We start from the raw sequence: 10,963 nt of genomic DNA on the forward strand, positions 1-10,963 counted from the left end.
TCGTTCCTGTTCGCGTGACTAACATCTCGGTTACTTAGACCTGGCAGCCAAACTACCGGTACTACAAGTGTCAAACCAATGTTGGTGGTGAAATCAAACATGCACTACAACATGATGTATAAATTATGTCCAATTTAAGCTTGTTGAAGCATAATTTGGCAAAATAATTTAAATGACTACAGCGCCACTAGCGTTCTAGTACTTATGCTTCTACTGAATAAATAATGTTACACTATTTTGAATGATCGATTAGATAATTGAGCATGAGCATGAGCATGAGCATTATGACCGCACAATTCGTAGTTGCTACTCCGTGATTGACTAGAACTTGCGAAATTGTACAGAGAACACAATAAATGGGGCTTGGGACTAGCTACCCATTCTCAATGTACACGTTTCGGGAGCTCAAATATCTAAAGTCAATAACGGCGCCGGCCACGTCCTTACAGTCATATAGGAAGGGGAGGATTGTTAGTCCGACTCTCGTTGCTACTAGAGACCGAGAACACCTCTGCATCTCCACGATTGTCTTGGGATAGGATATCGTTTTAGTTACAAAGGATAATTTATCTGGATTCACTTCGGTAAGTGATGCGATCTATGGGATGGGACATAACACTCTCGCTGTCTGAAACTTCCACTTTCTGATTTATTCACTCACCCGCGCAAAGCAGAACAAAATTACGACGACCGGCCGATCGTTTTGCCTTCCGCACAAAGCAAAACTAAACTTCGACGACCGGCCGATCCGCTTACTGGAGAAACACGACCGGATAAGAAACAAACTTTCACTTTCTGATTTATTTACTCACCCACACAAAGCAAAACTAAACTTTGACGACCGGTCGATCCGCTGACTCGAAACAAGAGCCAACACGCACTGAACTAATTAACTTTACTACCGGCCGCGGAATGCAAATCACAAAATCTCGGCAAATCGCGCTATCGTTCGGCCGTCCTAAACAAGAGCCAACACGCACTAAACTAATTAACTTTATTACCGGCCGCGCAATGCAAATCTCAAAATTTCGGCAAATCGCGCGATCGTTCGGCCGTCCGAAACAAGAGCCAACACGCACTGAACTAATTAACTTTACTACCGGCCGCGCAATGCAAAACACAAAATTTCGGCAAATCGCGCGATCGTTCGGCCGTCCGAAACAAGAGCCAACACGCACTGATCTAATTAACTTTACTACCGGCCGCGCAATGCAAATCTCAAAATTTCGGCAAATCGCGCGATCGTACGGCCGTCCGAAACAAGAGCCAACACGCACTGAACTAATTAACTTTACTACCGGCCGCGCAATGCAAAACACAAAATTTCGGCAAATCGCGCGATCGTTCGGCCGTCCGAAACAAGAGCCAACACGCACTAAATGATCGATTAGATATTTGAACAGAAAGTTAATGTGCTTCTTTTGAGGTATTCAGAAGAAGATGAAATGGAGATCTGACACATTGCCCTTCTCTCATTATAAAAAATAAACAAACAAAAAATCTTATGGCATAGGATGCTAGAATAAGAGGACATTTTTTGCATTTGAGAAACCGATTTATTCCTTTGAAAATTAAACTAGTCTAAACTTCTTCTTCTTCTTCTCATTGGCATTACATCCCCACACTGGGACAAAGCCGCCTCACAGCTAAGTGTTCATTAAGCACTTCTCCACAGTTATTAACTGCGAGGTTTCTAAGCCAGGCTACCATTTTAGCATTCGTATATCATGAGGCTAACACGATGATTCTTTTATGCCCAGGGAAGTCGAGACAATTTTCAATCCGAAAATTACCTAGTTCGGGCACCGGGAATCGAACCCAGCCACCCTCAGCATGGTCTTGCTTTGTAGCCGCGCGTCTTACGTCATCGTTCAACTTACCTATATGAAATCAGCGACAGGAACCAGAAAATAGACTGGCAGGATCGCCAAAGACCCTAAATGGCCGGAACGAAATAATATGGCAGCGGCTCTCCGAGGATGCGTGTGCATGTCACGGAGAACTGACAAGAAGAGTCATGGCTTGCTGCACGCCGATTGACACGCTGAGGCGCGAATCTATGAACACACGTTGAAGGTATCTTATTCAAACTCCACACTCATTATTAAATAATTTTGATGTCTTAGCCTTTTCTATAATATTTTCTTATTTATTAATCATCGTTTTCTTGGCTTCTCGCATAAAGCCGAGAAGAAAAAACTCAACAAACATTGAAGACTAATAAAGCGCCTAAAAAGCTATCAATAAACTTCTTCGGCTAAAAAACAGGCTTATTCAGCATAAATTGTGTGTTAACACGCTTATCGTTCAAAAAAAAGACGCTACTACGAGAATGATTCCAGGCCATGCGAGTCCCGGAAAGTTAAAAATAGTTTTGGAAGACATAAAATATTGCTTCTTCAGCCTGAATCTTGAAAAGCGAAACACGATAGTAATTTTTATTTTTTTAACAAAAAAGGTAAATTTCAGTCATGCAATTTTAAATTTTACCAATATACGGAGACACACCACGCGAATAACCAAACACGTGCAATGCGGCCCATGATGCTTAACTAATTGCTCAACGATGGGCGTCGATGGCATTGATTGACAGTATAGAAGCAGAGCTGATCGTGTTCTATCAGAGTAAGCTCAATTTTAGAGGAAGATGCTTTTAGTTTTACCTACAGTGCACAATGGGTCATCTACAACCAGATCAAAACAGATCGTTTCGTTTGATCGACTAGTAACGAAAAGAATCCTAAAACAGCACCTTCGATGGATATGCATTTCTATATTTTAATATTATGATTTCAACGCATCTAAACAATGAAGACTACCTAAAAAAATATTCTCATTTGTATCTGCAGAAACCAGAGATTTCCATTTTATAGCAAAACACCATGCTTTGCTCATGTACTACAGCGATCGTATACTAAATCGGACTTATTTATTTAAAGCTTTTTTTTTCAATGGTTCAATCGACGCCGAAATGTTATTTGCAGTACGGAAAGATCTAAATTCAGTTGTTGATTGATGTGGGAATTCCTGACGGTTGGTTTGAACCCAAACACGTGATAGCCGCGTGTTCTATAAGCATCCGGTTACTACGAAGTCGTCTCAAGGTATCTTTGGCGATGCGACTATATCGACATCAATTGTACCATGGTAGTAACTATGCTTATTGTATAGGAGACGATAATTGAATTCGCATCAACAATAGTTGGCAATGCTAACGGAAGGGACTTTGATATGTTTACTTTGGCGAACTGTTTTTGCATGCAAAAAGTAATGTCGTACTTCGACTTTACCTCCTCGACTTTGTACCGGCATACAATGTTCATTTTGATGATTTGTGGTAAACATATTCAGTCGTAGAACGGAAAAGTCGAATACCGAAGTTGGATTTCTCTCTCGATTTGTACGTTTAATCATACTACGTTGATTTAGTTATATTATTCATTAGATATTGTTTTAGAAATAATTTAGTCTCTTCGAAAAAATGTGCTCTACTTGGTACATATTGAGGAGTTATTTGCGATTCAACTGCGGTTCCCGGCAAGGATGCGGTACGGATCGGACGTCGACCCTTGATTCCACGACTGACTGCTGCAGCAGCAGCTGAGCCTCTCTAAAAACCTGCGTGGACTGCCTGTCCACAAGTGAGGTGTTTGTTGTCTGCGCCATCGACGGAGATCCAACGCCTTTGTGCGGTCTGGCAGGTGTGGGCTTCTTCAGCACCATACCTCCGGCAGAGCTTACGACGGTCAGTTTCATGACAAGTATATTTAAATCCATCATCTTTGCATAAGGAGCTTTTGGGGTCGTACACTAATAACGTAAGGGTTTATTGTAGACTTAAAATTGTTTGACCCTACCTGTTGGTTATCTCCAATTAATCTCATGATTAGTGGCGTTCTAGTACTGACTAGTAGAGCCAACTTATGCTTAGTCACCCAGGATAGTCGTCTCTTGACAATTTGTTTGATATGGTCTCACGATTTCTCAGTCCTTGTGCAATTGCGCCGATTATTGCTAATCTTCACACTAATTAAACAGTAATCTAATTGTAAATAAAAATGATTAAACTTCTGCGCACATGCTCTCTCGTATCTTCATTGTTATGATGTTATCTCACTGATATGAGCTCATCATTTTTTATTCCTTCTTCACGCGATTATTTGATAGAATTCCAAGAAGAATTCCATGTTTTTTTGGATAATCAAGATAAGGTAGAATTCCCCTGAAAACTGTTAAATCCTTATTTCGGTGGGAGGTTTATTAAAACACTTGTTTTCCAGTTCACAATCCAAAGTATACAACCACTATATTTCTCCTATTCGGTTACATCACCTTTAACCTACGCTCTCTCTTCTTACTCTCAATTCGCGCAGTTAGTCCTCGGGTGACCGTTCATTTTACCGAACTGAACTAAATTCGAAAGAGGTATTCTCACACCTCTACAACTCCTTCATCCTTAAGATAGAAAATCATAGGCATTCAGACAATTCAAATTTATACTTTTTAACAGAAATTGTTCAGATAGCACTAGCAAAACTGACATGCTTAATCGTAAATTACACTTAATTTCTGATATAACTTCATTATTATTAAACTATAAAGAACTAGTAATACACATAATCCGATTTGTTCTTTTTAATACGTTTTCTCTTCGAACGTCGATTCTCGTTGATCGGCGTATGCCTCGTATTGTTGGAAGGATCGACATCCTCCCCCGAAAAAATGAAAGAATCGGCCGCAAAACCGTAGAAATCATCATCATCAGCTATCGTCAGTGCTGCTGTAATCTTCGTCTCGCCTTCGCTTCCTGTTATGCGCAACCGCTGGCGTGTCGATATCGTCCTCCAATGCCATTCGATCTACCTCGATTGGCAAAATGGCACTCTCCTTGAAAGGCAAAACGCTTGGAGACCTTTCGGCGAGAGGCTGGCACAACCTTAAGCTGGCGTTTGTGTGCCGAAATAACTCTGCCCACCAAAGAGACCTGCGAAATATTCGTGGAAATTCGTTTCAAAAACTTTGCTGGCAACCATTGTCGAATATCAGTAGGGTTATTATTTTTATAATAAATCAGGTCTCCGCTTTTAAGGTTAGGTCAGGGGATTTACCTGTACCAGTACTAACATCATGTTCATGGCGATCATCATTTACCTTTGTCAAATTATGCTTATAACTACTCTTTGGGTTAATTAGATCCATCAGAATTTTGGGTTTATATGAAAGCATTCGCTCAGAGGGAAATTTACCATCATCTTCCAGGCAAATATTTCTGTAATTTATCAGAAAAGTGAAACCTGTTCCTCCGTATCTAGTTTTCTGATTTCCTGGTCTACCATAAACTTTTTAAATACATCCTTTATCAAACGAACCATGCGTTCAGCCTGCCCATTACTTTCTGGGTGATACGGTGGACTTTTTAACACCACAATACCCTGGTTCGTGAAAAAATTGGTGAATATTTCGGAATTGAAAGGAGGGCCCCCGTCTGTCACTAACACGTCTGGTAGCCCAAAACGCGCAAAATATTGAGAAAAACCTTAATAACTTTCTTATGATCCGTACCATATTTCATATGTTCAATTTCAATCCACTTTGTAAAACTATCCACCACGACTAGAAAGATTTTTTATCAAAATGGAAAAATCCGCATGTATCCTGCTAAAAGGCTTATTTGTACGCTTCCAAGGTGAATAAGGCGGCTTTTTAGAAAGCGCTGTTGTTTCTCTACACGTCCTACACAAACGTACAAACTCCTCGATATCTTTGTTCATCCCGAACCAGTAGACTGTTTTACGAGCTAATTGTTTAATTTTGTTTATTCCAGAGTGGTTCATGTGTAGCATTTTCAAAACTTGCAATTTCATAACATCAGGGATTATCACCCTATCCTGAAACAGGATACAGCCATCAACTTCCTCTAAATCCTGATGATGCGAGTAAATGTCCAAAAAACTTCTGTCAATCCTTTTTGGCCAACCTTTATTTAAAAACTCCAGTATTTTAATCAAATACCCGTCTTTTCTGGTTTCCTTTGCCACTTCTTTATAGTCAAGCGGGAATGTATTTGTAAAGTTCAAACTTTTAATGTATTCACGAGTCAGTTCATGTGGTACCTCTTGGGCAATAGGAAACCTGGAACAAAAATCGGCGTTACCCATTTTAGAAGATTGCCGATAAATGATTTCATAATCATATATGGATAATTCCATTACGTAACGCTGCAATCGTGTAACCGAAAGCGCGTTCTTCCCTTCCTTTCCAAAAATTCCAATAAGGGGTTTGTGGTCTGTGTAGATGGTAAAACTTTTTCCATACAAAAATTTGTGGAATTTTTTTACAGTGCTAACGACAGCTAAGGCTTCTAGATGCAAAATAGGATATTTTCGTTGTGCTTCATTCAAAGTAAACGAAGTAAAACTCACAGGTCTTTCCTCTCCGTCAACTACATGAGCCAAAACTCCGCCCAGTCCGTATGAGGATGCGTCAGTAACTAAAACAACAGGTTTATCTGGATCGAAATATTCTAAAAGGTTAGGTTTTAATAGAAAATGTTTACATTCTTCAAAAACTTTACTACATTCATGATTCCAAATAAAACAGGTATTTTTTTTTAATAAAGCGTATAAACATTTAATACGGGTGGATAAGTTTGGTATAAACTTGGCATAATATGTAACCAGCCCAAAAAGGCTTTAAGCTCAGAAACATTCTGCGGAGCCTTAGCTTCGCGGATGGTTTCAACTTTATTTGGACAAGGCAACATTCCTTTGTCAGTCAAAACATGTCCGAGATATGGGAGCACAGTTACAAAAAACTTACATTTGTCGAAGTTCACCTTGATGTTAGCCTTGGCTAAACGATCCAAAACTAAGTGAAGTTTCTTTTTACAATCTTCGTAATCCTTCCCGGCTATTAAAACGTCGTCAAGATAGCACGACACATATTCCAATCCTTGAAGCACCTGATCCATGACTTTTTGGAAGATTGACGCGCTTGACGAGGCCCCCTGTGGAAGCCTATTGTAGGCATAAAGCCCTTTGATAGTGTTTATGATCATAAACTTTCTTGACCGTTTGGAAAGAAGCAGCTGTGTGTAAGCACCTGTCAAATCCAGCGAACAAAAAACTTTGGAACCGGCTAATGTAGCAAAAAGGTCTTGCGCCAAAGGCAAAGGATATGAATTGGGGACGATCACCTTATTGATTGACACTTTGCAGTCAATTACTAAACGTATGTCTTGGTTCTTTTAATCACTACTACAACTGGTGACGCCCACTCGCTGGCTTCTACCGGGGTAATAATACCATTGTTTTCTAAATTATCCAAATGCTCTAATACCTTCTGTCGTAAACGAAGCGGAACTTCATACGCTCTCCTAAAAATTGGTCTGTTATCCTTTAAAACCAAATCTCCTTCAAAACCTACTATCGGATTAGATAAATCCTTGTCGAAAACCGATGGAAACTTACTTTTCAGCTCAATAATAGCGTCGTCGTCATTTATCGAATTGATCCTGTCAACAGCCGCAATGGGTTTCTCAAAAGTGCTTCTCCAACCAACGTAAAAAACATCCAGCCAGCTACGCCCCATCAATGGGATGAAATCGTTTTCACAACGCAAAATCACCAAGTACAATTCCTTCTGGATGTCGCCTAATTGCACCCGGACTTGAACTTTTCCAACAACTTTCAGCTTTTCCCATCAATGACAACCAAACGCTTATTGCAGGCCTTCATGGGGAGATTTTTAACTTTCGCAAAAACAATTCCTCGGAGATGACACTTTCGGCCGATCCACAATCTATTTCCATGGTCAATCTACGCTTTTCTATCGTTGCATCTACATAACAAGGTTCGCTGATTTTGTTTGCAGATGAGATCATCAAACACGGCATATCATCTTCAGAATCTGTTTCCAAATCTTCTTTTAAGCGTTTGAACAACCCATCTGTACCGGAACTAGAAGGCTTTGGAGAACTCAAAAACTTTACACTAGTTTCAGGTTTACGCGGACTTTTACTTTTTAGACGGTAGCAATACTTTCGAGTATGACCTCGCTTCTTACAGTAGGAACACAAAAAGCGGTTTTCGGAATAGCTGTCTCTTTTGTCGTCGTAATTTCCACCATATCGATTCCTAAACTGACGATTATTACTCCTACTTCTATTCCTGAATCTTGTCTCTCGATAAGCACGGTCTTCTTTACGACCTAAACGAGCTACTATTCCAACTTTTTTCATCATCATTGCTTAAAATCTCAGTTCTATCTGAAGCAAGCTCTTGGTTGACAATGATCTTTTTCAGCTTTAGCCGCCGTTAGATCGTCTTCATCGAAAAGCCTCTTCTGTAAATTACGATCATTTAATCCGATTACCAAAACGTCTCTAATTGCTCTGTTTTGAAATCTCCAAAGTCGCACTGTTCAGCTAAATGTTTTACATCTAAAACGAAATCAACTGCCTTTTCGTGTTGCTTCTGTCTACGCGTCCAAAAACGATAGCTGTGAATAACATCCGAGTCCTTTTTGTCATAATGTTGCTTTAATCTATCGGTAATCTGTTTGTAAGATAAGTCTCTTAAGCTCTGTCCCGGGAACAAAAGCTTCAATTGTGAAAACACCTCCGTACCGCAAACGGCAAGAAATGATGTTTTATATCTGTCTTCGGCATAATTATTGTGTTCAAACAACCATTCCAGTTGTTCAAGATATTGAGAAAAAGGTATCGTTCCCGTAATGAACGGCTCAGACGTTGGATTAATAGACATCCTTGATATAGAAAAACAACAAATAAAATATGCAGAAAAAATATCTATATAGTTTTTTTTATCAATGCACAAAATCAAAATCTCACTGCAAAATATGAAAATAAAATCACATACCTGAAATACCAGGGCTGTTATAAGGGCAAACACCCTAGGCACGATGCAACTGCACCGTCCAAACCAAACCAAAAACAAAACAGCCCGATTTCCTGCGGTGGTACACCCAAAAAAATCTGCACGTTGTTTCCACCTGAAAAAGTACGTAGATTTTTTCCACCTGAAATTCACGTAACTTTTACCTGATTTTTCGATAGAATTTTCATTCTACGTGAAAATCAGGTAAGTTCTACCTGAGTTTTGGATATAATTCACCGGACACGTAAGTTTCACCTGAATTTTTCTGAAGCATTTGCAGCTACGTGTGCACGTAAAATGTACCTGAAAATTCAGATGGAAACAACGTTTAGATTATTTGGAGTGTAACTCAAACCCACAAACCGTTGACTCAAAATACACAGACAAGATCCTCTCATCCAACAGCAACAGCAGCAGCAAATTCTTCCTTCGTCGGGGCACGCCAACAGCAGACAGCAACAACAGCAACAAATAACTCCTTTGGAAGGCTTTCGCTAGCAACACCACACCAACAGCTACTCTTCACTTCACGAGATGCACTTCTATGCATTCACTGCACCCGGTTGTAAACAAACGGCTTGTCGTCTAGCACACTCACTGGAAAGCCACTCACTTCGCTTCCTCTCTGACACTTAGGGTGAAATGCTCAACATGAGTCCGGTGCACTCAACTTGCAATCTATGACGATGTCAATGGCGTTTATCGGTGCTCACTATGAAACAAAAGGAAAACGCAAAATGGTGAGAAACAAAAGCTGTCGGACATAAAAGAGTCTCTAACAAAGACTCAATGGCGTACTCGACAAAATGCTGTTCTCTAAATATATCTATCCACACTTTTTCAGCGAGTAGAAAAACTATGCACTACGCGTTAGGTCAAATGATTCAGCGAATCAACTACCTTAAACGACTTAAATCAAGCTGAAGCGGGAAAAAAATCAACACGAGGTGAAACAAAATACGGCAAAACCCACTTCCGTGATACGGCCGTCCGAATTAAAAATTGCACGCAATTAAAAAAAAATCACGTATTTTCACACACACGCGGTAAAGTTTCTTGAAAAAAAATTACTATTTTATCCTTGTCGTCACTGTTAAATCCTTATTTCGGTGGGAGGTTTATTAAAACACTTGTTTTCCAGTTCACAATCCAAAGTATACAACCACTATATTTCTCCTATTCGGTTACATCACCTTTAACCTACGCTCTCTCTTCTTACTCTCAATTCGCGCAGTTAGTCCTCGGGTGACCGTTCATTTTACCGAACTGAACTAAATTCGAAAGAGGTATTCTCACACCTCTACAAAAACTTTTGCGTTGAGAAATACCCGTCTAATAATGGTCATTTATGAATAAGCTTTTTTTTTTTCTAATTATGTACCAGCGCAGTAGATCCTTGAGAGACTAGGTGGTGTTTTATTAAATCATAAGTTTTCATGCCTCTGCCGGTTCTGTGAATTGCTGGAAAGCACGCGTCAAAGGACAACTAGCGACAGCAACGTTATTGTTAGATAAACTTTTTGCTGGGGACTTTTGTCTGTTCTTATCGTGACCTCAGGGTCGTTTTCCATTTTTTATTTTAGGTTTTTTTTTGTAGTTTAATTTGATTCTAAGTCCATTACTTTCAATATCATTTTTGGTTTTAATATTTTAGAGCAATAGTAGGTAATAGTTTTTGTAAATAGTAAGCAGAATTTTATGAATAATTTATTATGTATAGCAAATTTAGGTAAATTTCTAATATAAGCAATTTGGCAGGATACATTCATCCCCCACTCGAGTAAAAAATTTTTTTTTTTTTTTGATTGAGGGTAGTCAAAGTCAAGAAATCTGTCCTAGTAGCTCTCTTTGCAATTAGAGTTAGATTGATTTGGCGAATTGATTTTTCCGTTCCAACGAGAGGAGCTCTTTTCCGCAAAATCACTTAACTCTCATTGATAGAGTCTGGCTATTAGAATAGAATGGACCACGACAGCTCTCTTGGAGGGACAAACGAAGTTCGTTTTGGTGGCCGCAGTAAAAACCGCGTGTGCCTACGTGTGATCTGTGAAACGGGAGCTCTGAAG

At 39.6% G+C, this 10,963-nt stretch overlaps 1 long non-coding RNA gene across 1 annotated transcript; it reads right to left on the reverse strand.

Annotated features, from left to right (window-relative positions):
• Positions 1 to 4,269: 4,269 nt before the first annotated feature.
• On the reverse strand, positions 4,270 to 8,982 carry LOC134220175 (uncharacterized). The gene is made up of 2 exons (XR_009981793.1): positions 8,880 to 8,982; positions 4,270 to 4,984 (listed from the first exon to the last, which is right to left on the reverse strand). It is a non-coding gene; the product is annotated as an uncharacterized LOC134220175 (long non-coding RNA).
• Positions 8,983 to 10,963: the final 1,981 nt, after the last annotated feature.

Source organism: Armigeres subalbatus, chromosome 3 (assembly GCF_024139115.2).
Source record: "Armigeres subalbatus isolate Guangzhou_Male chromosome 3, GZ_Asu_2, whole genome shotgun sequence".
Classification (NCBI taxonomy): domain Eukaryota; kingdom Metazoa; phylum Arthropoda; class Insecta; order Diptera; family Culicidae; genus Armigeres; species Armigeres subalbatus.